The sequence below is a fragment of the Salmo salar genome, chromosome ssa12 (genome assembly GCF_905237065.1).
Source record: "Salmo salar chromosome ssa12, Ssal_v3.1, whole genome shotgun sequence".
Taxonomy (NCBI): Eukaryota; Metazoa; Chordata; class Actinopteri; order Salmoniformes; family Salmonidae; genus Salmo; species Salmo salar.
The window spans coordinates 56,697,339-56,719,330 of NC_059453.1; the positions used below are offsets into that span (position 1 = coordinate 56,697,339).

The 21,992-nt window shown below is 41.7% G+C and overlaps 1 long non-coding RNA gene across 1 annotated transcript; it reads left to right on the forward strand.

Moving 5' to 3' along the window:
• Positions 1-267: 267 nt before the first annotated feature.
• LOC123725521 (uncharacterized) lies at positions 268-21,228 on the forward strand. The gene is made up of 3 exons (XR_006758026.1): positions 268-358; positions 804-998; positions 21,148-21,228. It is a non-coding gene; the product is annotated as an uncharacterized lncRNA (long non-coding RNA).
• The last annotated feature ends 764 nt before the right edge of the window (positions 21,229-21,992 follow it).

Consider the following 21,992-nt stretch of genomic DNA (forward strand, 5'->3'; position numbering starts at 1 on the left):
TGTCTCCAAGGTGAGGGAGGCAATGTGAAAATCTTTGTTGACTTTTAATTAATCCTCACACTTGAGACTCTCATTGGGAGCCAGCATCAATCAGGAAAGCTTTCCCATTGAATGGGTCATCATGTGTAGCTCTTCAATACATACTCAGTGTACTCTGTGGAAAATTTGTTAATTTCCTTGTGAATAAGGATGACTGAGAATGTGTTTGTTGCATGTGTGTGTAATTAGTGGTTGCTATGGGACCCCATTATGATGGGGTCAGGGTTATGAGTCCTCTACACTGTGGGCTGATGTTTCTGTATGGCTGATGGACTGTGAATATAATAGCTTGATTGTCACGTTCGGACCAAGGCACAGCGTGAGTAGCATTCCACATCATTTATTAGAAAGTGAAACTTTAGAAAAATACAAAACAAATAAAGAATAAACGAACCATGACTACAAAGCAACTACACATAAACAATATCCCACAACCAACAAGTGAAAAAAAACAAGCTACTTAAGTATGATCCCCAATTAGAGACAACGATTACCAGCTGCCTCTAATTGGAATCATACACAATCACCAACATAGGAAAACAAATCTAGAACCCCACATAGAAATAATAAACTAGACTAGCTAAACCCCCAGTCACGCCCTGACCTACTCTAACATAGAAAATAAGAGCTTTCCATGGTCAGGATGTGAGATTGATATACATGTATTTTGCAAAGTCCTGCAGGAATATCACAGCCTGACAGCCTGAGCCCGCCCTCTGTCTCAGCCAAACCATAAGTGGTTTTTATAAACTTACATTTGACAGGGAGAGAGAGAGAGACAGAGCGAGAGAGAGAGAGACAGAGAGTGAGAGAGCGAGAGAAAGACAGAGAGTGAAAGAGGGGGAGAGAGAGAGAAAAGACTGCATTCATCTGTGTTACAACCTTTTCCTTGCCAAACTGAAATGATGTGCCAGCCGAGAATCTAACGTGCATATCTTCAGAGTTGATGACATCACCAGGTAAATCCTTGATAATCTTCCAAATTCTGTCACATTTTCTTTTCCCTGTATCTGAATGTGGGGGATTTGCTGGTTGTGTTTATTTGTTATATGCTAATGTGGTTTTGTATTGTCTCTGAAGTCCATTATGCAAACAGGACAGGGAACATTCCAAGGCTCATTAGCTCTTGCAGATTAATTTTCAGAATTCGCAATAGTATTTTTGAATAAATGTTATGTCCCCCCCCACACACACACACGCACACGCACACACACACACGCGCACACACACATCAAAGCCCAGGGATTGGCATAATGGTGGCACATTAAAAAGGGTCTACGAAAAGAAATGTACTTATGCCATTTTGTGTAAAGTTTGTATTTCTCAGCGGAAAGAAAAAATGATACCCACGCACAAAGAGTATGCAAAATAGATCACGTTGCTTTCCAATAGGAGAGATACTGAGGGAGGGACGGAGGATATTACAAGGATTGTACATTTCCTACACACTAGATATTGATTGATGGATCTGTACATACACTGTGGAGTAGTTGTATGACATAATATGCTGTTCATTGTTGTCCTATCCGTGTAATCCATAAATTATAAAAGTTGCAACGTCAAAAGTAAAACAAATAAAAAATATTCTTACAGCACACTGAAGGTGCAATGCTTTGGCAACTATTTGAACATACTGTAGGGAACACATAACACATTGTTTGTTGGTTTCTTAGAGATCAAACAAAGATGCTAATGCAATCCAATGATCCCCCTGATAGAGACAGATAGCTCTCTGAGGTGTTCTAGCATAATATTGGCATGTCAGATAAAATCATCCCTCTCAATTAGCCCCAGTTATTTGTCCAAAGTGCCAATGTTTAATTGAAAGCTAATTCCTCTATGTAGACAACATGGTTGTTTGAGACTGATGGTTATAGGTCTCATTTAAAAAGGGGGCAGAGTGGCCAGGGTGAGAGAATGCAAGAGAGAGAGAGAGAGAGAGAGAGAGAGAGAGAGAGAAATAGAGTAAAAGTGGGGGGAAAAGAGAGAGATATGTGCTAGAGGAGTGTGGAGGGCTAGTAGAGGCCACAAGGAAAGGGACCACAGAGTCCCAGAGCTGTCGTTGAGAAGAGATCTACAGTTTAGGTCTAATGAATTTACAGGCTTTAAGTGTGGCACCTCTGTCCACACGCTTTGAAATTCCTCTTCCAGGGGATATAGAAAATGGAGAACTCTGTAATCCTATTCATATTGATAAATGGTAATAGTCAATTCAGGGATTACAGAGAACCTATTTATTTTCTTGGACATGAATTACACACAAATGTTTTGACAGGGAGGCTGTTGCACAAGGACGAAGGGAGATGATTGATGGGTGGTTTTTAACCTTGGGAGAGTAGAGACAGGTTGGTTGGTAAGTGGAGAGATACTGTAGGTTGTGAGAGCTAAAGGGTTTGTTTGTACAGAAAAATGTTGAGATAGGGTTGGTAAGTGAATAGATAGGCAATGCCTAGAGATACAATGGCTAGGTTTGTACAAAAGCTTTGGGCTAAACAACTGAGTTGGTTGGTTTGTAAGTGGCGAGAGACAGTAAGCTGTACAAACAGAAAACACAACTAGACTACAATTACTCACAACCCGTATTTTGCAGTAATGTCAGTCCTCAAGGTTATTGACAAGCTTTTTGGTTGACGAGGTCTAAGGTCATCACATTGCCTACAGATATACCTTGTAAAATCAGGGATTTTTCTAACGCACAGTTCAGAGGCCAAATTTATGGCAAGTCAACTGAATATAAATTAAAAGTGGGTTGGTGCAGTTAAGAGCTTTGCTTGACATACAGATTGGATTCATACAACCGCTCTCAACACTGCAGAAGATTTCCTCGTAGGTTTTGGGTCGAATTTAGGTATAACAGAAGTATGACCTCTCACAGAAGTCCTCCACCTGCGAATTCGAGGCAGAGACCTAAAAGCAAGGCGAGAGGATTTCCTCTGCCCAAAATCTGTCCGTGTTAGATAAGCCCTTTTTTGTATGGCGGTCTATGAGAGGGTGACGAATTATGCAAGGCTTATTTGATTGAATAGAAGTTTCGTAATCTTTAGGCTGTTACAAATTTACTGATAAAAGTGGATGCATGTGGCATTCCGGCAACTTTAAGAAAAACTACTTTGTTGTGCCCGTTGTTCACATATCTGCCCTCTCATTGGCTAGAATGGTCCCACCTGATCTCGCCTGCCTTCAATCATTGAGTACATGTACACTGAGGAAACAAAACATTAAGAATACTTGCTCTTTCCATGACATAGACTGACCAGTTGATAGCTATGATCCCTTATTGATGTCACTTGTTAAATCCACTTCAATCTGTGCATATATTAACATATATTAACATGAAGGGGAGGAGACAGGTTAAAAAAGGATTTTTAAGCCTTGAGACAATTGAGACATTGATTGTGTATGCGTTCCATTCAGAGGGTGAATGGGCAACAGGGTATGATAACCCCACCGATTTGGGGGTATCAAGAACTGCAACGCTGCTGTGTTTTTGTCACTCAACAGTTTCCCAGATGTATCAAGAATGGTCCACCACCCAATGGATATCCCGCCAACTTTACACAACTGTGGGAAGCATTGGAGTCAACTCGATAACAGGAAGGTGTTCCTAATATTTGTTATACTTAGTGTATTTCCATTGTTAGTGCGGTCACTCGGCTATCTTGTCAATATAATAGATCTTTGTCCGAGGCCATGATTGTGCTTCCATTGTGGGTATGGTGGAGAAGCAACCTTTATTTGCATGCAATTAACATATATTAACATGCATTACCATTACTCTGACAGTGGAAGAACTGCTCTGGCGTGTTGCATGAAACAGAGGCGTGCTTCACCCACACCGCGCCAAAGTATTGTCAAAAGTCTGATGAGGCGGCACTCTATTGTTTCAGACAGCACTTTATCCCTCTTCCAAAGAGAGAAAGAATTTATACACTGATCGAAGTGGTTTTAAAAAGTGACATCAATAAGAGATCCTAGCTTTCAGCTGGTCAGTCTATGTCATGGAAAGAGCAGGTGTTCTTAATGTTTTGTATACGTTTTACTGTCACATAGACCAGGTAGAGTGAAATGTGTTGTTTTACATTGTCAGCCATAGCAGTATGATACCCATGGAGAAAATTAGGGTTAATTGCTTTGTTCAGGGGTACATATACAGATTTTTGACCTTCTCAACTCGGGTATTCGAACCAGTAACCTTTACTGGTCCAACGCTCTTACTGCTAGGCTACCTGCCACCCTGTGATGTATTGTTTAGTTCGGTACGGCGGTAGAGCGCCGTTTCAACTAGGGCTTAGAAACTAAGGCTAACCTTTCGTGAAGTAAAATATTCACAATTCATGCTTTCATTGACATTTCCTGAGTTTATGGTACTATCTGTGTGAAACAACAGTATGCTTAAAACATTTTATGGTTGACTTACTGAAACGTTTACTGAATGGAAGTTCAGAAGATTTGAAACCGCTGCATGTTAAGTGGGTATGTCTTTGTAGGGATTCCACCTTTCAGGAGAGACTGGGGCTTTTAAACAGTCTTCTATCAGTCTCTGAAGACATCTGTTAGACTGCAACTTCTTGTTATTATGTTGGATCATTAGCAGGCATAATAACCATAGCCATGGAAGGGATGATGATATGCAAAACGAATAAGGAGGCATTCTCATACACTCTCAGAAAAAAAGGTACTAAATTGTACTTAAAGAGGTACAAACGCTTGTCACTGTAGTGGTACCTTGTAAGGTACGTCCATTGTACCATTAGTTATAGGTACATAATTGTACCCTTGCAGTTCATACCTTTAAAGAGCCAAAAGGTACATATTTGCCTTTTTAGGGTCGGCCCAACCTGGACTTGAACCTGCCAAGGTCACACCTTAACCATTACACCAAGACGTCCATTCCTTTTGACATGGTCACTCACGGTTGTGTTAAGGTCGCTACAATATTAAAAAGCCTTATAAAGGCTGGCAGCGGACATGCTCAAACTTTAATTAACATAACCACAGACCATTTAAACTTGTACAACACTTCCACTCATGGGTGGTTGTCTCTAGTTACCACAGCATCAAAGTAGAAATTGGATATATCGTAGAAATTCCAGATTTTTTTGTTGTTTCTATTTGGTCTTAATTTAAGGTGAGGGTTAGGCATGAGGTTAGCAGTGTGGTTAAGGTTAGAGTTAAGGTTAGGTTTAAAATCAGATTTTAAGAGGAGAAATTGTAGAAATAGACAGGGCTTAGCCATAATTATGACTTTGTGACTGTGGTAACTAGTGACAACCTTCATGGGTGGTCAAAAATAACTGAAAGCCACAGCCTCACTAAGACATGCCTTTGTACCTTTATATCAAAATATTGGGTTCAAAAATCTACCATTATACTAGATTATCCACACATGTAGGCCTACCCTAAAGGTACCAACCAGTACCGTACGATATAGCCAATTATGTGTACCACTGAAGGTAGCCTACATTATGCGTGTTTTGATATTTTTGTACCCGAGGGAACAATGTATCCATAACCTTTTTTCTGAGAGTGTACAAAACAGCTGTAAAGACAATTCAAAGTCTTCTATATCTCCCAATGTCATATTTGCTTGGTTATTTGTTTCAAGGGATACTTCCACAGAGTCAGATTAACTTGTGGATACCATTTTTATGTCTCTGCGTGCTGTTTGAAGGAAGTTGCTAACTATAGTTAGCACAATTGCTAACTAGCGTCAGCAAATGATTGGAAGTCTATAGTAGCTGCTAGCATGCTAGTAGATACCGTAGACTTCCTGTCATTGCGCTTATGCTAGTTAACATTGGCCTTCAAAACTACCTCTAAATTCCTACATACTGGATGCAGAGTCATACAAATGGTATCCATGAGTTCATGTTCGTCTGGGGAAGTAGATGAAGGGCTTTATTGCCAAAATCCCAATGTATCTTTTGAAGTCTCAGTTGTTGACTCACTCTTTGTCTTTGAAACCGTGAATGCTCGCAGTGCAGTAAAAATATTGGAACTACTGTGGAGAAAACGGTTTCTTGATAATTGAGGTTGTCAATGGAGCGAGCCAAGACGGAATTTAATTCTAAATTGCTGCACATAGTAATAATGTTCTAAAAGTTTCTGATGCTGTACCATCTGTCCTCATTAGGATGCTGTCACTCGCTGCTAATGGTCTAAACCCTTTAAGTGCACTTGGCCACAGGAACGAGCGGAGCTGAGCAAAATTTGATAACGTTTGTGGTTAAAGAACAAAAAATCAAGCCAAGAAAAAATCATGTTTTTAGAAAAGGTCAACATCACTTGAAAGCAGCAAGCCATGAAGTTTTCATTTGCCCTTGGTAAACTTCATATAGGCCTATAGGCTAACATAGGAAATATAGGAAAACACACGTGTATGTGCCTGCATGCACGGAAGCACGCACACACACACACACACACACACACACACACACACACACACACACACACACACACACACACACACACACACACACACACACACACACACACCAGCAGTCCTTGTTCTCGTTCCCATTTATGGAGGAGCTGATCATTATTTCTAGTCCTGTAAAATAGAACGTAGAATTGAATGTCAAAAATGTTGCCTCTCACATTTATTCTTGTTAAAGTTATAGCTCTTTGTAATGATGCTAATGGCGTTATAATAGGCTTTTAGGCAGGCAGACAAACAAGATGAGATACCTAACATTGATTGCATGCTGTGAACCCCAGTTTTATTGTTTAATAGATTGTAGAGTTTGTCTTTATTCAGTCCAATTGATAAACACATTTAGGTCCAGATGTTGTGAAGGAGGTGCACTTGGGAATGTGCAAATCTCCAATAATGTGGCTATAAACCCCACGAAACCATAAATAATTAAATATATTCTTCTTGGCAAAGACATTGGCCCTCACCACAGTGTTAGGAAGACATCTTTGAGTCCAAAAGAAAGCAAGACATGTACAGATATAGGATCTTCCATTTGAGCCAGTTTGCTACAGAAGGAAAATAATCCTGCAGCAACAGGAAATTATTATTATTATGGGGATTATAAGTAAAGGACATTTTTGTAGGGGTTGATACATTTTTCGTAAGGAAAAATCTAATCTGAAATTTCTAAATGGAAAATACAAACTTCAGAAGCCTTTTTAGACGTCAAATACACTGCACGTTTTACAAGATCCCACATCTGTACAAACTACCTGTTGAACTGTAGAGGCATATTGGAACACTATTTCATTAGATTAGTTCAACTGAATGTCTGAATCACTAAAATGAATCAGTCTGTGAGAGAATTCTAATCAAGTCGAGGGAGAGTTATGTTGTGGTGAGATGGGAGCTGTTCAACATCCTCAGAAAGGTATGGAGACGTATTAGTCTCATGACAGTGGTTGAGTACACAGTGGATACAACAGAACTACTGATTGGTTGTTGCCTGGTGCATATATGACCTGTGACCTAAAAGTACTATTTCTCTGACTGCAACCTTGGTAACAACAGAGGTTGGTATAGGTTGTTCTGTCAACAAGGGTCTTCCATTTGACATACTGTAGCTCCTTGGTTTCCCTGTGGTTGACTTGCTGTGTGTTTGTTGGCGGTTGACTTACTTTACATTCTTAAATGATATTAGTAGGACAAGTTGTTCTCAGTGAGGTTGTTGTATCAGATCTTCATTTCTCTGTGGTTGACTTGACTTGCTGTATGTTATTATTAAGGTATTGTAGCGAATTCAGGGGTAGCTCTGACCAGGACTCAAACCTGTGTCCCGTGGCTGTCAAGCCAACACCTTAACCATAATGCCAAGAGGTCCAAACCTCTTGATGAGGTTGCTAAGTTTTGGGTTAAAGTTAGCTATACTGCCGCCTTCCTTTGGGAGAGCGTGTCCCTACGCTTCTGAACACCAAGTCCCTCATGTGTACAAGCCTCTATGATGGGCTCACGGACGCCATCCTACTTCTGACATCAATGTAGAGAATTCAGAGGGTAGCCCCGAACAGGACTCGAACCCTGGTCCATCGACTATCAAACCAACATCTTAAGGGCCTGCCGTGTGGTGCAGCGGTCTAAGGCACTGCATTGCAGTGCTTGAGGTGTCACTACAGACCCAGGTTCAATCCCGGGCTGTGACCCATGAGGCGGTGCACAATTGGCCCAGTGCCGTTAGGGGAGGATTTGGCCGGCCAGGATGTCCTTGTCCTATCTCACTCTAGTGACTCCTGTGGTGGGCCGGGCTCATGCACACTGACACGGTCGCCAGTTGTACAGTGTTTCTTCAGACACGTTGGTGTGGCTGGCTTCAGGGTTAAGCGAGCAGTGTGTCAAGAAGCAGTGCGGCTTGGCAGGGTTCTGTTTTGGAAGACGCATGGCTCTCGACCTTTGCCTCTCCCAAGTCCATATCGGAGTTTCAGCGATGGGACAAGACTGTAACTACCAATTGGATGCCACGAAAAAGGGGTTAAAAAAGAAACAATATTTACAAGAAAAGGAAAATTAAAAAAAGTAACGCCAAGAGTTACATACAGCTTGATGAGGATGCTGTGTTGGGTTAAGGTTGCTACACTATGCTAATAAGATTCGTTGTTCTGTGATAGAGGTTGTGGTGCCAGGTTTGGTTTGACTTGACTTGCTGTGTGTTATTAAGGTGCTAGCTAATTAGAAGCCCTTTACTGGAGTCATCCTGGCGATAATGTTATCAAGCTGAAGAAGCTGGGGTTAAATTCATTTAATGAGCCTTACAAAACAGCATGGAGGAACACACACACACACACACCCTGCAGCAGCTCAGTCTCTTTGATGCTTTGTGGGATTCATTAGAACAGGTCATGGTTTCTAGAAATAACCTAATCACTGAAACTTGACTGTAATAACTCTCAATTATACCGGATCAAAAAACACTTTTCTCTACAAAATAACCACAGCATAAGTTATTTAATTGAGTACCACACTATCATATAAATGAGAAAGTAGTAAAAAAATGTATTTGCATTTTTAGGGCACCATGTTTCCCTCAGGGGAATGTTATAGGCATATGCAGATGAGAATGAGCAATTTAACTAAAATCTGGTGCGATATTTGTTGCACATTGTCCCTGTCAAATAAAACAGCCTGAATAGCATCCTAAATAAATGACTGATTCCATGTTCTGGTTTGTTGCTTGTCTGTTTTGTTTGGTTAAGGAGACCACCTGTTGATTACCCATCATAAATACCTCCTGTGTTGTGTATTGTTGTGCCCCAGGCTGATGCGAAAGAACTGTCCAGAGATAGGATGACATTTGATCCAAATATGCCAAGTAGGCTACAACCTGTCCAAACAACAGAGATGAGGAGGAGGGCTATTGTCAGGCAAAGATACTATATTACCAGCATTATTATGTAATGATGTCTCTATGTAACTTTAAAATATCATTGTTATTACTGTATCATTAGTGGTGTTTGTGAGGATTTCCCATTTAACAGAAGTGTAATGCCTTTCTCCAGGGATTGTGGTTAAACCAGGTGTGTGATACACTCTCAGAAAAAGGTACGGAATTGTACTTAAAGGGGTACAAACGCTTGTTACAGTAGTGGTTCCCTAGTAGTAACCAACCTTTAGAAAAGGTAAACATTAGCATTTTCAGGGTACCACCACAATGACTAAGCCATTTGTTCCTATACAATTTTAAAAATATACCTCTTCTCGATATCAAGATCCTCAGATGTATATGTCTGTCCACCATCCCACTTCTGACACCAATAGTGCAAATTCAGGGGTCACCACAACTGGGTCCAGAGATCGTCAAGCCAAGACCTTAACCATTATGCCAAGAGATCCATTCACCTTGTCAAGATCACTCAGTGTTAGATGCTACAACATTAATCACAGCTATTTATTGTCACATGTTGTTATTTAAAGAGATTGAACTGAGGTTTTGTATACTTTTAAATCAAATCAAATCAAATGTTACTTCTCAAATGTGCCGAATACAGCAGTTGTAGACCTTACGGTGAAACGATTACTTACAATCCCTTAACCAACAATGCAGTTCAGGAAATAGAGTTAAGAAGATATTTATTAAATAAACGCAAGGAAAAAATAAAAATAAAAAGTGAACTGTAAAGTGACTATTCATAGATAATTAACAGCGAGTAGCAGCAGTGTGCGGTATGACTTGCAGTGCAGTAGCTGAGAAAACAGTCTATGACTTGGGCGACTGGAGTCTTTGACAATTTTTTGGGCCTCTCTCTGACACCGCCTAGTACATAGGTCTTGGATGTCAGGAAGCTTGGCCCCAGTGATGTACTGGGCCATACGCACTACCCTCTGTAGCGCTTCACGGTCAGATGCCGAGAACTTGCCATATCAGGCGGTGATGTAACCGGTCAGGATGCTCTCGATGGTGCAGCTGTAGAACTTTTTGAGGATCTGGGGACCCATGCCAAATCGTTTCAGTCTCCTGAGGGGGAAAAGGTGTTGTCGTGCCCTCTTCAGAACTGTCTTGGTGTATTTGGACCATGATAGTTTGTTGGTGATGTGGACACCAAGGAACTTGAAACTCTAGACCCGCTCCACTTCAGCCCTGTCGATGTTAATGGGGGACTGTTCAGCCCTCCTTTTCCTATAGTCCACGATCAGCTCCTTTGTCATTCTCACATTGAGGGAGAGGTTGTTGTCCTGGTACCACATTGCCAGGTCTCTGACCTCCTCCCTATAGGCTGTCTCATAGTTGTCGGTGATCAGGCCTACCACTGTTATGTCGTCAGCAAACTTAATGACGGTGTGGAGTTGTGCTTGGCCACGCAGTTGTGGGTTAACAGGGAGTACAGGAGGAGACAGTAATTCTGAAAGTAGCAATCAAGAGCCTAAACTTGTCCCTGAAAATTGTGCACAATTGTGTACAATGTCATGACATCATTGTAAAAAAAAAGATATATGTGATGAATGATGATCACTGGCAGTCAACAGCTGCAGTGTTGCCCATTGGACCCCATATCATGGAATACACTTGTGAAAGTCTGTAAAGACAAAAAGGTGGACACATGGAATGGTTGACACAACAGAAAGGTAGGCCAATATTTTCTTATCTAAAAAGTGGAAGGAAAGTTTGCAGTATACATTTCTTGAGTGCATCAAAGTTATATATCTGTTGTGTTGTGATTCCCAAAAGGGATAAATGGATGGTCGTGCGCCTGGTAAAAACCTTAGCCTATTGCACAATATGTTCCAAAATTCAAACAAAATACACCAGCGGCACCATTTAGGAGATACAGGTTGTGAGCATAGTGTTTCTGATCAGGTTGAAAATTACAGTATCTTCTAATGTATTTGTCTGGCTACAATGCTATCTTTAGCGCACATCATTTTCTGCTTGGTTTCCAGAGAAATGTGTTGAAAAGAAAAATTAAACGACTACCATGGTCTAATAGATCTGACTTCTAATTTCTGATGTTTTCTAACTTCTGATGTATGGATTTGATCGATGTATTCAATATATGTTACGTTAACTAATGGTAATCCCTGTTGCTTCAGAGCTCAGGTTCACTACATGACAGGAACGAGCGCGTAGATTGTGTGCACTGAATGCACACCTGGTCCTTATTCCCATTTGATTAGTAATTGCATAAGTGTGGCCTTTGTTCACCGTTGTCCTGACGATTATTGTTACAATGTCCGTTGGTTCGTGTGAGTACCTGTGAGATGTTGTTTGGGCTTTCGTGCCACGTATATTGTGCAGATGATTACGGGTCTTGTCCCGTGTGATGATCATTGTGCGATTGTGTATTTATTCGAGGTACTCCTCTCTCTTTTGTTTGGGTTTCTACCCTGTGTTTTGTATATGTGTTTGTTTGGTCTTCGTCCCCGTGCCTTTATATGGCATCCTGTAATTTGGGAAATAAAAAACCCTATTACGCTTTCCTGTGACTCTTTCCCGACCCAACGTGACAAGGTAGTTTTAAATCCTTAATAGTTTCAATTTAATTTAAGCCTTTATGAAGACTTCAGAACTGGCATCAGACATGCTCGAACTTTAATTAACATAACCATAGACCACTTAAACTGGTAGCACACTTCCACTCACGGGTGGCCAAAATAATTAACTGAACCCCACGCCCCCAGTAATCCACGCATCCACCCTGGGAAACCTTTATCGTTCCCCTTTTTTGGAGAGTGTGTGATGATTCTACCTTTATGTTTAAAAAAATATTACTACATGTAGCTCTGAAGGTACATTATGTGTATTTTTGTACCCCAGGGAATAATACTGTACACTAACCGTAACCTCTTTTCTGTGAGTGTACCATCATACAAAAGGGAAATATAGAGGTCCATTTCAATAGATTTTGTCTTTGGTATTAGTGTAAACTTAACACATTCTTACATTTGTTTGTATTCTCACAAATTATATTTGAACTGGAAGTATTCAGTTTGATTGCGGTGGCTCTGAAGAACTCATTCGGTTTGTCCACACGTATAGACAGTGATAAGACATAGCCTGCTGCTATACTATTATAATTAGGCTCTTATCTCTTGTGTGTGAAAAGGATCTGAAGGGAGATACCTAGGGCTCCAAGCAGTATCTCATCTCTATGAAGTACTGCATGCATCATAGAGTATGTAGCAGTATCCTAATGGTCAGCTAGCTAATGACTTTGACCTTAAGCATGCCCGCTAATGGTGGCTAGGTCTGTTAAAGTGCTCTGTGTTCACTTCCTCTGACCTACAGGAGGGACTGACCGCTCTTCATTGATCCAAAAACCTGCATTATCTTACCACCTCAGCATCTGAAATTAGAAATGTCCCAAATGTTACCCTATTCCATACATAGTGCACTCCTTGTGACCAGAACCCTATAGGCCATGGTCAAAAGTAGTGCACTATATAGGGAATAGGGTGCCATATTTCTTTATTAAAAGGTCCTAATTATTGAAAATTCTCCTCTTCTCTCTTTCAAATGCAACGTTATTTTTAGGCTGAATTAAGATTAAGTTAATTTATAAAACATGTGTGTGTGTGCGCGCGTGTGCAGCATACAGGTAATTTCAATAATTTGTTGAGATGTGGTCAGCCATAAAATATGCTGTATAATACAACATGAGATAAATGTTTTTTATGGACATTAATGGGAACGCCTCTATAAAATAATCCATGCCTAACTTTGGATTCAGGTATTTAATCAGCAGGATTTTGCATACTAAATATCTAGCTCATCTCATTCACCGAGAAGCCATCTCATAAATGGCTTACATTGAGAGTCGGATTCAAAATTATTGGTACCCTTCATAAAGATGAGCAAAAATGACTATAAAATACACATACTGAGCTATATTGTATGCTACATTTTTTGAAAATTATAGTATTTTATACTAAGACAATTGCTCAGAGAAAGAGATTTTGTTTAAGAAATAACTTTTTTCCCCAAATTGTTTTGGCACCACTGTCTTCTTAGGGCTAGGCCCTTTTTTTCTCAATTTTCACCTGACTGATGTGCCCAAAGTAAACTGCCTGTTGCTCAGGTCCTGAAGCCAGGATATGCATATACAGTTGAAGTCAGAAGTTTGCATACACTTAGGGTGGAGTCATTAAAACTCATTTTCAACCACTCCACAAATTTCTTGTTAACAAACTATAGTTTTGGCAAGTCGGTTAGGACATCTACCTTGTGCATGACGCAAGTCATTTTTCCAACAATTGTTTACAGACAGATTATTTCACTTATAATTCACTGTATCACAATTCCAGTGGGTCAGAAGTTTACATATGCTAAGTTGACTGTGCCTTTAAACAGCTTGAAAAATTTTAGAAAATGATGTCATGACTTTAAAAGCTTCTGATAGGCTAATTGACATCATTTGAGTCAATTGGAGGTATTTCAAGGCCTACCTTCAAACTCGCTTGACATCATGGGAAAATCTAAAGAAATCAGCCAAGAACTCTGGTTCATCCTTTGGAGCAATTTCCAAATGCCTGAAGGTACCACGTTCATCTGTACAAACAGTAAAACGAGTCCAATATCGACATTACCTGAAAGGCCGCTCAGCAAAACCGCCATTAAAAAGCCAGACTACAGTTTGCAACTGCACATGGGGACAAAGATCGTACTTTTTGGAGAAATGTCCTCTGGTCTGATGAAACAAAAATAGAACTGTTTGACCATAATGACCATCATTATGTTTGGAGGGAAAAGGGGGAGGCTTACAAGCCATCCCAACTGCGAAGCACGGGGGTGGTAGCACCACGTTGTGGGGGTGCTTTGCTGCAGGACGGACTGGTGCACTTCACAAAATAGATGGCATTATGAGGCAGGCAAATAATGTGCATATATTGAAGCAACATCTCAAGACATCAGTCAGGAAGTTAAAGCTTGGTCACAAATGGGTCTTCCAAATGGACAATGACCCCAAGCATACTTACAAAGTTGTGGGAAAATGGCTTAAGGACAACAAAGTCAAGGTATTGGAGCAGCCATCACAAAGCCCTGACCTCAAGCCTATAGAAAATTTGTGGGCAGAACTGAAAAAGCTTGTGCGAGCAAGGAGGCCTACAAACCTGATTCAGTTACACCAGCTCTGTCAGGAGGAATGGGCCAAAATTCACCCAACTTATTGTGGGAAGCTTGTGGAAGGCAAGCCGAAACGTTTCACCCAAGTTAAACAATTTAAAGGCAATGCTACCAAATACTAATGTAGTGTACGTAAATTTCTGACCCACTGGGAATGTGATGAAAGAAATAAAAGCTGAAATAAATCATTCTCTCTACTATTATTGTGACATTTCACATTCTTAAAATAAAGTGGTGATCCTAACTGACCTTAGACAATGCATTTTTACTGGGATTAAATGTCAGGAATTGTGAACAACTGAGTTTAAATGTATTTGGCTGAGGTGTATGTAAACTGAGGTGTATGTAAGCTTCAACTGTAATTGGTACCATTGGAAAGAAAACACTTTGAAGTTTGTAGAAATGTTCAAATAATGTAGGAGACTATAGCACAATAGACATGGTAGGAGAAAATCCAGAGAAAAACCAACCAGAATAAAAAAATTTGAGAGACCATGCTTTTACAATGGAAAGTATAGGGGCATACTGAATTCTAGCTCCCAGGATGCAATTCCTATCGCTTCCACAGGGTGTCAGGAGTCTATGTTCAAGGTTTCAAGCTGGTAACTTCCAAAACTAATAAGAAATATCAGTTTTAGTACAGGGACACAGTCTTGGAATTTGTGTTTGTGCGAGCGATGAAGACAAGACACACCTGATAAAATCGGTTTCCTTCTGAACATACTTCTTTCCGTAAGAAATATTATAGTATCTGAGGAGTACATAGAAATGTATTTTGACTTGTTGAAACAAAGTTTAGGGGTAGATTTTCGGATTCCTTTCTCTGCATGTTGAATGAGTAGATTATTTATTTATTTGAATTGCGTGCCCTCCAGTTTCACCGGATGTTGTCCCGCTAGTGGGACACCTAACCCTAAGAATTAAATACCTCACCTTGTTAGGAAAATGGCACTGAGCCTTTTTCTAAAATGTTTTATGAGATTGGAGAACACATCGGTAGGGATCTTAGACCATTCCTATACAGAGAATTCTTCCATATCCTTGATATCCTAAGGTCTACACTTATTGACTACCCTCTTTAATTCAAGCCACATGTTTCAATAGGGTTCATGTCTGGAGACTGAGATGTCCTTTCCTGCATGTGATTCTTCTTTTTGACGCCAAACCCATCACTGGTGTGTGTGGCCAAAGAGTTTTATTTCCATGGGTGCCAATAATTATGGTCCTGAGTGTACGTGATTTTTAAGGGTGCCAATAATTATGGACCTGACTGTACATCGATCATTCTCTTGGGAAAATACCAGCTTGTCACCAATTGTTTTAACTTAAGAGGAACTAAACATCCTCTTATCCAAAGACATTAGAAATTCAGATATTTTCTCTCATGAGTTACATTCACATTTGAGTAATTTAGCTTATATTTAGAGCAGCTTACAATTGGTGGAATCATCTTAAGATAGCTTGGTGAGACAACCACATATCAGAGTCATAGCAAGTACATTTTCCTTCAATAAAGTAGTTATCCGAAAAGTCAGCACTAGTAGGAAAATAACTTATTTTGTGTGTTTGTGTGTGGGGGGGATCTTGTTCCACCATTGGGGTGCCAGGACAGGCCTTGAACCAGGCTGAATGGGAGCTGAGAAGGGTGAGAGGGGCAAGAGACCAGAGGTGGCAGAATGGAGTGCTTGGGTTGGGGTGTAGGGTTTGAGCACTGCCTGAAGGTAGGGATGGGCAGTTCTAATTGCTGCTCCGTAGGCAAGCACCATGGTCATGTTGTGGATGCGAGCTTTGACTGGAAGGAGCAGGGTGACATGAGAGAACTTAGGAAGGTTGAACACTAGGCAGCTTGCAGCATTCTGGATAAGTTGCAGGGGTTTGATGGCACAATCAGGGAACCCAGCCAACAGAGAGTTGCAGTAGTCTAGACAGGTGATAACAAGTGCCTGGATTTGGACCTGTGCCTCTTCCTGTGTGAGGAAGGGTTGTACTTTACGAATGTTGTAGAGCATGAACCTGCAGGAGGGAGTTACTGCTCTGATGTTTGCAGAGAATGAGAGGATGTTGTCCAGGGTCACGCCAAGGTTCTTTGTGCTCTGGGAGAGGGACACTGTGGAGTTGTCAACCGTAGAGGTCTTGGAACGGGCAGGCCTGCCCTGGCTGTCAGAAGTAGAACAATAGTTGAGTGTCACAAGGCTATTTTAGTTTTGTGTTTTTATATTATTTTTTTCATTTGTATTCAGGGTTTTCTTTTGTGGGGGGGTGTTTTTTGGGATGTCACTTCTTGCAACTGAGGGGCACAAGGTCATGGGTCAGGTCATATGTTATATAACGTTTAAATGATAATGTCAATCTCAATGTGACTTGAATTTAAAAGGAATAGCTCCGAGACAAAACATTTTTTGGAAAGAAACTCATGTTTCTCTCATGTCCCATGTTTACACCAATCCAATGCTTTTTAACTTTAGTAGTACATTTAAGAAGAATCAAGTTTGCTACATAGCTGATATTTTTCCCAGTTAGTTAGTGATAGCTAGTAATAGTGATGCACAAGCTAGGCTTATTTTAAACATCGCTATCTCCTGGCTGCATTTGCCTGACAGATTCAGAAAACTCCCCAAAAGCTTGAAAACCCAATTAGATTGTTTCCCAAAGTTTAGAAAAAAAATAAAACTAAACATAATTCATGATGTTTTTATTTTAGTTTGTTTTGGAGTAAAAAATTATAGTTTTAGTATAGTTTTAGTTTTTTCTCAACTTTGGGAAAAAATCTAATTGGGTTTTCAAGCTTTTGGGGAGCTTGTTGAGAGCCTCCGCGACACAGAGGAGAGTGGTCTCAGTTGAGTGAGCCGTCTTGAAGCCTGACTGGTTAGGGTCAATAAAATGTTCTGAGAGCGATAAGAGAGTTAGTCATAGACAGCACGCTCAAGTGTTTTTGAAAGAAAATAAAGAAGGTATCCCGGTCTGTAGTTTTTACGTCAGAGGGGTTGAGTGTTGGTTTCTTGAGGAGGGGAGTGACTCTGGCCATCTTGAAGTGAGAGGGGATGCAGCCAGTAGTCAGGGAAGAGTTGATGAGGAAAGTGAAGAATGGGAGGTCTACAGAGATGGTCTGGAGAAGGGAGGAGGGGATTTGGTCAAGTGGGAAGGTTGTTGAGCACCTGGACATCACTAGTTGCAGGATTTCATCTGGAGAGAGAAAGGAGAAAGAGATCAAGGTGTAGGGTAGTTCCGTGAGAGCAGAACCAGTGAACTCAATAGGCTGAGTGATGGAGGAGCGGATATCATCAACATTCTTTTCAAAGTGGTTGGCAAAGTTATACGCAGAAAGGGAGGAGGGAGGAGGATTAAGGTGGAAGGAGAAAGTGGAAAAAAATGTCCATCGGGTTAGAGTAGAATCTTGGAATTTAGAGTGATAGGGAGCAGCTTTAGCAGCGGATAGAGAGGAAGATAAGTTAGAGACGAGGGAGTGGAAGGATGCTAAGTCCTCCGGAAGTTTAGTTTTCCTCCATTGTCGCTCAGCTGCCCGCAGCCCTATTCTGTGAGCTCTCAATGAGTCACTCAGCCACGTAGCGGGAAGGGAGGGCCGAGCTTGCCGAGAGGAAAGGGGATAGTGAGAATCATAGGATGCGGAAACAGAGAAGAGTAGACTCTTTAAAAAAAGGTGTTATCTGGAACCTAAAAGGGTTCTTCAGCTGTCCCCATAGGAGGATCCTTTGAAGAACCCTTTTTGGTTTCAGGTAGAATCAATCACATTTATTTAGAAAGCCCTTCTTACATCAGCTGATGTCACAAAGTGCTGTACAGAAACCCATCCTCAAACCCCAAACAGCAAGCAATGCAGGTGTAGAAGCATGGTGGCTAGATAAAACTCCCTAGAAAGGCCAGAACCTAGGAAGAAACCTAGAGTAGAACCAGGCTATAAGGGGTGGCCAGGCCTCTTCTGGATGTGATGGGTGGAGATTATAACAGAACATGGCCAAGATGTTCAAATGTTCATAGATGACCAGCAGGGTCAAATAATAATAATCACAGTAGTTGTCGAGGGTGCAACAGGTCAGCACCTCATGAGTAAATGACAGTTGGCTTTTCATAGCCGATCATTCAGAGTATCTCTACCACTCCTGCTGTCTCTAGAGAGTTGAAAACAGCAGGTCTGGGACAGGTAGCATGTCCGATGAACAGGTCAGGGTCCCATAGCCACAGGCAGAACAGTTGAAACTGGAGCAGCAGCATGGCCAGGTGGACTGGGGACAGCAAGGAGTCATCAGGCCAGGTAGTCCTGAGGCATGGTCCTAGGGCTTAGGTCCTCTGAGACAGAGACAGAAAGAGAGAAAGAAAGAGAGAATTAGAGAGAGCATACTTAAATTCACACAGGACACCGGATAAGACAGAAGAAATACTCCAGATATAACAGACTGACCCTAGCCCCCCGACACAAACTACTGCAGCATAAATACTGGAGGCTAAGACAGGAGGGGTCACTCTTAGAAAAAAGGGTTCCAAAAGGGTTCTTCGGCTGTCCCCATAGGAGAACCCTTTTTGGTTGCCAGTAGAATGCTTTTGGTTCCAGGCAGAATCTTTTTGAGTTCCATGTAGCACCCTTTCCACAGAGGGTTCTATATAGAACCCAAAAGGGTTCTACGTGGAAACAAAAAGAGTTCTACTGGAGACAGGAAGGAGAAGGATTTAGCAGAAGGGAGAGATGATAGAAGAGGAGAGTAGTGGGAGATAGAGACAAAATTGCGAAGGAGCATGACCATCTGGGTTGGGGCTGAGTGGGTAAGATTTGAGGAGAGAGGAAGAGAAAAGGAAACAAAGTAGATTCAGAGACCTGGATGGGGTTTGCAGTGAGATTAGTAGGAGAACAGCCTCAAGTAAAGATGAGGTCAAGCGCATTGCCTGCTTTGTGAGTTGGAGGGGACTGTGAAAGGGTGAGGCCAAAAGAGGAAAGGAGTGGAAAGAAAGAGGTGGAAAGAAATGAATCGAAGTCAGGCGTCAGCCAATACGATGAGTGGTGAGCCATTGTTGGGATATGATCTTGTCAAGGTGTCAAGCTCATTGAGTATCTCTCCAAGGGCACCTGGTGGGCAATAGATGACAACAATGTTAAGCTTGAGTGGATAAGTGACAGTGACACCATGGAATTCAAATGAGGAGATGGACAGCTGGGAGAGAGGGAAAAGAGAAAATCTCCACTGAGAAGAAATTAGTAGGTCTGTGCCACCAATGCAAAGAACAGATGCTCTCGGACTTTGAGAGAACACATAGTCAGATGACGAGAGAGCAGCTGGAGTTGCAGTGTTCTCTGCGGTAATCCACATCTCAGTCAGGGCCAAAAAGTGTAGTGGCTGAAGGGCAACATAGGCTGAGACGAACTCAGCCTTCTTGACCGCAGATGTGCAGTTCCAAACGCTGACTGAGACTATGAATTCCACATGGGTTGTGCACGCAGGGTGTGATATGGGCCTCTAGTCTTTCAGTGCAAATGAACCAAAGAAATGTCTTTCCAGAGAGCAGAGAAGATAATCATCATTAGCTGTCCTCTCAGACTCACCACTGCATCCCACACTGTCACGACTTCTGCCGAAGTCGGTCCCTCTCCTTGTTCGGGCGGCGTTCGGCGGTCAACGTCACCAGTCTTCTAGCCATCGCCGCTCCACCTTTCATTTTCCATTTGTTTTGTCTTGTTTTCCTGCACACCTGCTTTTCATTTCATCATTACTATGTGTATTTAGCCCTCTGTTCCCTCCATGTCTGTGTGGGTTATTGTTTGTTGTCAGGTTGGTACGTTTCCGGCTGGTTTGCGCCGGGTGTTGTTTTCCACCCGTGCTTTGTGGCAGCTGGTACTTTGTACTTTGTTATTGTACTTTGTACTGCCGCCCTTGTTTGTTGGGCATTTATTTTTGTGACACGGTTGCGTTCTGTATATATATTTAATTGCCTCAGTAAAGTGCTTTGTCCACTCATCTCTGCTCTCCTGCGTCTGACTTCCATGCACCAGCTACACTCACCATTGACACACACTGATGACTGTTATAACAGAATCAGGCTATTCCCTACATAGTGCACTACATTTGACCGGATCCCTGTGGGGTCTTGTCAACAGCAATACACTACAAAGGGAATAGGGTGCCATTTGTTAGCGGTTATCATCAGTGATGGCCTTTCCACTAACAACCAATAGGGGTTGTATAATTTTGTATTTCTCCTAATGACAGTTCTACACTGGGTTAGCCTAGCTCAGATCTGGCACTCATCAGCATTCTACTGTAGCTACATGGGCCAGTTCAGGGTTTAGGGGTCAGAGGTGACAGGCAGGATGATAGCATACTAAGACGGAGCCCGCATGCACGCAAACAGCTGTTCAATGTACTGATGACCCCAGGTGCCCCTAGCCTCTTCCGCAGAGCGGTGGCATGATCTCACCCACCAACCAACCCCTGCTAGTGAAACAGCCCAGACTGCTGCTGCTGAGTCACCCTAGTTGTGTCTAGAAAGCCAACCAACAGAACAGACTCTGATAAATGACGAGTTGGTGAGCAGACAGAGCTCCTTTTCCACCTGAGTTATTTTCCTCTGCATACAGAACAAGAAACAGTATAAGAAGAGAAGAGAAGAGAGAGAGAGAGAGAGAGAGAGAGAGAGAGAGAGAGAGAGAGAGAGAGAGAGAGAGAGAGAGAGAGAGAGACAGTGGAGAGAGAGAGCGAGAGAGACAGTGGAGAGAGAGAGCGAGAGAGACAGTGGAGAGAGAGAGCGAGAGAGAGTGGAGAAAGAGAGCGAGAGAGAGTGGAGAAAGAGAGCGAGAGAGAAAGAGAGAGTGAGAAAGAGAGCGAGAGAGTGATAGAGGGAAGAGCACATGGAGGAATAGCATTAGATTATAGAGCAAACTAAATACAGCTCACGGTAGATCATATCGCTGATGCTTAACTGTATGCTAATGCATACTTTATATCACCCACATAATACAATAGTTAATAATCCCTTTGATGAATGTTAATGAAAACCACAGGCAACTCATGGGTCAAATGCCATTATGTTGCATGAATTTCTAATATACAGTGTAACACCCAAGGAAGAGACTAACACCAGGGTGAGTGGGGAATATAACCCTGATATAATGTTGAGGATGTACACTATATATACACAAAAGTAGGTGGACACCCTTTCAAAATAGTGGATTCAGCCATTTCAGCCACATCCGTTGCTGACAGGTGTATAAAAATCGAGCACCCAGTCATGCATTCTCCATAGACAAACATTGGCAGTAGAATGGCCTTACTGGAGAGCTCAGTGACTTTAAACGTGGCACCGTCATAGGATGCCATCTTTCCAACAAGTCAGTTCGTAAAATTTCTGCCTTTCTAGAGCTGCCCGGTCAACTGTAAGTGCTGTTATCGTGAAGTGGAAACGTCTAGAAGCAACAACAATGGC